The 6,000-nt window shown below is 38.8% G+C and overlaps 1 protein-coding gene across 2 annotated transcripts in view; it reads left to right on the top strand.

Annotated features, from left to right (window-relative positions):
* The first annotated feature begins 288 nt into the window (after positions 1 to 288).
* s1pr2 (sphingosine-1-phosphate receptor 2) overlaps positions 289 to 6,000 on the top strand; it is a 28,842-nt gene continuing 23,130 nt past the window's right edge. The window contains exons 1-2 of one of the 2 annotated variants that reach the window (XM_047808040.1): positions 289 to 726; positions 2,149 to 2,310. The gene's annotated coding sequence lies outside the window, so the exon portion shown is untranslated. The remainder of the gene's footprint in view (positions 727 to 2,148; positions 2,311 to 6,000) is intronic. The other variant, XM_047808039.1, reaches the window with a different exon arrangement.

Here is a 6,000-nt window from a genome sequence, read left to right as displayed (position 1 = left end):
AGCAAGGAAAAGAGATGAGGGAGGAAGTGAAGAGGAGGAGGTGGTAGTGGAGGAGGAGGAAAGGAACAAAAAAACACAAAGAAGAAAAACATCTGGAGCTCATTTGGACCCTGAGGGAAAAAGACAAAGAAAATAAAAAACCAGCAATAAAAAGCGTTTAAAAACATTTTTTTACTTTTTATTTGGTAGATTAAATGCAACATATTCTAATAGCATAAATGTTGGCACCCCTATGGTTATGTGTCTGAACATAGACAGCTCAGGTAGCAGTGTGCGGCATCTGGAGGTGTGTGTGGGGCGTGTACTTGTGTGTGTGCGTGTGTGTGTTTGTGTGCGTGTTTTGCGCCTCCCTCATGTCTAGCAGACCGAGTAGGCTTCTGCAAAGCTCTCACTCGCCTGGTCCGTGGAGTTTTACGTAAAAAACAAAATCTGTTTTATACCGTGGAACAGTTTAAAGAAAGGACTATAGCCAAAATGTTTCCAATGGATTTTGTTTGCAAATATTTTGTACGCAAGACCTGCTGTTGTAACCGCTGACGGCTGTTCCTGTAGCTGATTAAACCCCAGCTGAACTTTTTGTAGTGTTATTGGGGTTTTTTTTGTATGATTCATTGACTGAGTCGTTGTCGGGAATCAGGAAATCACTTGGAGTGAATTTTTCGATGACGAGTGTGTAGTGTGTCCAGTGCGCTCTCGTTCTTCTCTGCGCCGGGCATCTCACATGGGGTGAGTGTTTTTATATCAATCAAAGTGTTCTAATAAAATAATAGCATGTACGGAAGCTTGACTTATTTAATCATGAATCCTTTATGTAAAACTATATTTTTCTTTCGATCCGTGGAGTTTCATTGTTGACAAACATCTGGATGGAAAATATCCTGTCTCTGTGTCTATACAATGTGCGCCTGCGTCTTTCATTACAGTATATAATGTACACATGAATTATTCATAGAGATATTTGTTATTGGTAGAGAATAAGACATGCAAGTGTATGTACACATACAAAAACACATCTGTGTTTTATTAACTGGTTTGTTAGGCATGTTGAATAAGCTGTACATTCTGTCAGTTGTATTTACTATAACCAGCCCGCGCATTTTTATGCCCTCTTGCGTAAACGCGCCGTTGTAATGTGTAACACGCCTGCAGTTAAACATCAACCGTGTAAAGGGGGTCTTTCTTATGTCCTTTTACTACACTTTGGTTATTGTAGTCACTCATTTGTCAACAGGAGGGATAGTGGACACACACACACACACACACACACACACACACACACACACACACACACACACACACACACACACACACACGTACATAGCAGGGTGCTCCTCTACATTATGCAGTGTATGAATGACGCCCCCCTTCATCCCAGTGTTGGGAGTTTCGGGTATTTTCCTCATCCGCAATGGTTTCATTGTTCCTAAAGGATGTATTAATAAGACAAAGGATCTATTCTACCTTTGTGGTAGGGTTAGAATGTGCTCTCGATGTGCTCCAATGCTCCAAAGATATTTCTATACATGCAACAAATGTTAAATGCTGTTATTTAGGCATATAGAAAGACACCAATTTTGTAAAGCTGGGAGCTCTGGGTGTTGGCCGATACCTGATACTGATCTAAATCTGATGTCTTAATAACGTTTTTAAATAATGTTTTACTATATATTTAGACCTCATTTGGCTGATGCTTTTACCCCAAAATTACTTAAAAGCTGACGTTTAAGAGTCTTCAGTATCATCACTTCTACCACTTATGGTAATTTAGCAGATGGAATTTGCACAAGTGCCCTGACCGCATGCCTGGAGTCACGTCTGAAGTTTGCAAGACTCACGTCATAAAGTCTCATAAAATCAAAGAATCAGTTTTGAAAATCTGGTCTGTTTCCCTATACCAGTGTTTCAACATCAGATTAGTTGGTTACATTCTTAGTTTTTGTCCACTTTCCCAATGAGCATCCAAAGCAGCAACAAAACCACACCTCCATAAATGTTGGTTAAATAAATGATACAGACTGTTTTGACGGGAACAACAATTGAATATTGTGAAATGAGACAGAGGAATGTTCATGCACCTTTGAGAGGTCAGGTGTCTTACTCTTTCTTTTCAACTCTACTTATTTCTGTGTAAACTGTGTGTTGGCACAGTTGAGTACTGAAACACTGGGGTGGATGAAAATACTTTCAAGAGCTGGACAAAACACGTGACCTTGGATACACAGCGTTAATCCTTCTCCACTGGTACCCTGGCATGTCACGGAGTAGGAGAGTGTGAGAGGGCCGAGGAAGAGAGGGGGAGGTGTTCTTCTGGTACGAGATTCCTCTCTTTAGTTTACTGATAAGCTGATATGGAGGAGGAAATACTCATTTCATTGCTGAAAGGTGTTCATCCATCATTCCAGACTCCGTTGGAGAATGTGTTTTTGTATGTGCAAAGTTGTACAGCCTTGTTTTTCTTACTATTGTTTTTTCTGTAAAGATCTGGAGCTGATTTTTTTTTTTTCTTTTAGAAACAATAAGTTCTATGTGATTAGAGAAGAGCAAACACCGAGATGTGATGATAAGAGCCGTTCAAAAGGCCAGCAGGACAAGAGAGGACAGATTGAAGCAAGGCAGAAATATCAGGTGTTGAATGAGGCTCTATTGATGGCCAGGGTGTCGTATTTAGGTGTCAGCAGGTCATTCTATGGTGTATTCTTTAGCTTAATATCTCAGGTCTACTGTCTGTGTTTGCTTATGTCACTCCATGCTTCATTAGAGCTAAATAAAGCCATCAGTGCCGTCTGTGCTGACTTTAGACAACGTTCTTTACACTTGCATTCACAGGCTTCGTCAACAGAAGCCCAGCTGTGGATTACACTGTGGTGTGCCCTGTACCCAAACTCCCAACACCACACAATTCTTTAGTCTGATTCCACTGAAACATCTGGGATTTTAGACAGAGAATCATTATTTCTAAGTCGCATATAACATCCTTAATGATACTACAGTGTCAAAGTGACAGTGTGACCCACTGTTTTTTTGCCACATCCTGACCTCTTCAGCTGTTCTCACACTCTTAGAAATAAAATTGAAAGATGAACTCTAAGAACACATATGGGGTTCAGATGATCTTTTAAAAGCTTTATTAAAAATACCTCTATAACAGTGTTGTCTATTAGAGTAAGTAGAACATATTTAGCAAGCTTATCAATTTGCTTGACTTTTCATTCTTCTTAATTGTTTGGCTTCCTACAGGGGAAAGTTGTAGGATTGTACGTAAAACCTCTAACAGTTCCTCCAAAAGAACAAATTGTAGAACCCTTAAAAGTAATTGAAATCGATTCCTAACGGTTCCTTAGAGGTTCTTTTAACAGTTTATTGAAACCTAAAGATGGTCTTCGTGTAACACTGGCATAAAACATCTTAGTGTTCTCTGAAGGTTTCACCAAAGAAACGTAAGAAAAAGAAAAGAAATTATGTAAATAATTCAGGGTTCTTAGTTTGTGTTGTATCCCTGTCCAATAAGAAAACACCGTTGTCAGCTTTGACATGGAACCCCAAAGGAATTCCCCGAAAAAGACAATCTGATCATCTGTGTAGGATTTCTAAATATAGCTTGTGTTGAAAAAATGGTTTACTTAATAGTTTTTAGAATATTTACGTGGTTGTAGCTACTTACAGTGTGTTTACCTGTATCACTGATAAATAACCATTTTGTTATAGGATTCTACATGAAGGTTCCTCAAGTAAAAGTGTTAACCTGCTTAAGTTAAGTACTTACATTATAGAAATACCCAATACAAGATGAAATATTCGGCAAGGAAAAATCATTAGGATGTAGTGATTATATGTCAATTAGCATGTTACCATTTGAAAAACAACAAAAAAAACAGTAGCCACTTTGCTACTTGCTACTATTTACTAGTGCATTTGTGGGAAAAAACAAATATTTTATCTGAACCTGAAGTGTTCTTTGGAACACCTCGGGGGAACTGAGAGTTTTTTTTTTATTTATCTTCTTTTCTATTTTTATACTTTTTCTTTGTCATGTATCAGCTCTTACGCTAAGTAAATATGTCATAACAAATGTGAAGAATGCTTACTGCTCTCATCCTTATCAGTGTCACGTATGTTGTGTTTCCTGTAGATTTTGATCGCGATGCTGTTCGGCTGAAGTCGGCACAAAGTTTAGAAATCTGATTAATAAGCATTAATAAGGCAAAATTAACGAGCACTTATGAATATCGATACGAATCAGTCAGGGTTGCACATCATGCATGATAGATGCAGCATCTCATAAACAGATTTTTCACAGTATTATATTATTTTTATATCATTATACCCTGACAGTAATTCTGGCTGCAAGGTTTGTATTAATGCGCTCGTTTCTATAGTAACAATGCTAAATGTATAGTAAATGCTCCATATTAATGCTTTGAAAACTGTGTTATTGTTGGTGAAATTTTCTCTGGGAGGTTCGTTTAGCATTTTGGGAAGTCTACAGTGTCAAAGGTAAAGCTGTATGCTTAAAAGAGGATGTTGCTGGAAGGAGTGTTTCTATCTACAGTACTGGGCATGATAACAGAAAATTAAATGTAACTGTAACAGGAGGGAACGTCTGATCGATAGTTTAGGAATAAATAAAAATTGTGATCATGGTGTAAGATCATAAAACCTCATGATGCCTGGGTGGTAACAGAAGAGTTGGTGGTTATTTTCCTCCAACATCATGCCCTGACTTGTTTTATTTCATGACAAAACTAGAGCCCTAATGATTAATTAATGAACTACTAGTTGCATTGTGCCTTAAATGGCTGTGTTCTAACCTAACTAATTTCAGCTCTTAGAGTTAGGACTTCTCACCCTGACTTTTGGGTGTAGTTCATGGCTTGTTTGGTTACTAATTAATTTTTTCTTGTTAAGGATTTCCCTGTATTTGTGTCACTGGGTCAACACCAGGCTTGAGATAATGGTGTTTGATTAAGGTAAATAAATGTAAATAAGAAAAATTATTAACCAGTAGTAAACACAGTGGCAAATATTTGTTGGTTACTTGCTGTGCATAGTCTGTTTCCGAGAAGTCAAGTCAAGAAGCTTAGGCTATACATTTAAGTTAACCTAAGTAAACATTACAGAATTCAGACACTTTCAATCAGGTCACGTTCTGAATCACAGTTACTGGAAGTGGTTGTAAAGGACCACAAGCGTTTATTAACCTGCATTTCAACTGTTCCCTGAAAGCACACAGTTCAAGAGGGAACTTTGGTTCTTGTGATCGGGTTTGTCCGAAGTCACATGGTATAACCACTTATTTTCGTGAAAAAAATCCCTTCAACTAGTGCATGAGAAAGAAAGCTAAATAAACAGGCGAATAAATAAACATATGTACGAATGAACGGAAGGATAAACAAACGGAGGAGGCGTGCAGTGGTGGGAACTGGAAGTGTGGGATTCTTGGGCTTGGCCACACGAGAAGTTAAAGGCGGAGCCATGTGACATTAGGCGGGGCTAACCACCACCAACACCCCATACACACACACCTCCCCGCTCTCTCACTCTCACTCTTTCTCCCTCGCTCTCTCTCACACTCTCTCTTACTCTCTCTCTGACTATCTTGTTCAGGCCCAAAAATCTCAGTCAGTCCTATGAGAAATTTGGAAACAAAAGAAACATAAATAATAATGCAGTTATACAGTAAGACAAAGATACACAAAGATAATTGATATGCTGTGAAGCGACCTGTAAAAGCATAGCACCGCGATTATATCATCTCTGACGGCACCGATGGATGTTTTTACATGATATTAATTGTCAGCAGTGGTGCAAGAACCATTAGGCTTTGATGGTTTAGAGCCAGCATGCATGTCTGGACTGAGAAACACTTTTTTCCATGGGTGTGGCAGCTGCAGCAAAATAAACGCCTTCTGTTTCGCGAGGCTGCTGTTCAGCAAGTTACAACTCACAGCCGGCAGCGTGGCGTTCTCAAACGTCTGTGCCAAGAAATGGGTGTGTTCTAGA

Source organism: Tachysurus fulvidraco, chromosome 24, assembly GCF_022655615.1.
Source record: "Tachysurus fulvidraco isolate hzauxx_2018 chromosome 24, HZAU_PFXX_2.0, whole genome shotgun sequence".
Classification (NCBI taxonomy): domain Eukaryota; kingdom Metazoa; phylum Chordata; class Actinopteri; order Siluriformes; family Bagridae; genus Tachysurus; species Tachysurus fulvidraco.
This window is presented reverse-complemented; position numbering and strand designations above follow the sequence as displayed.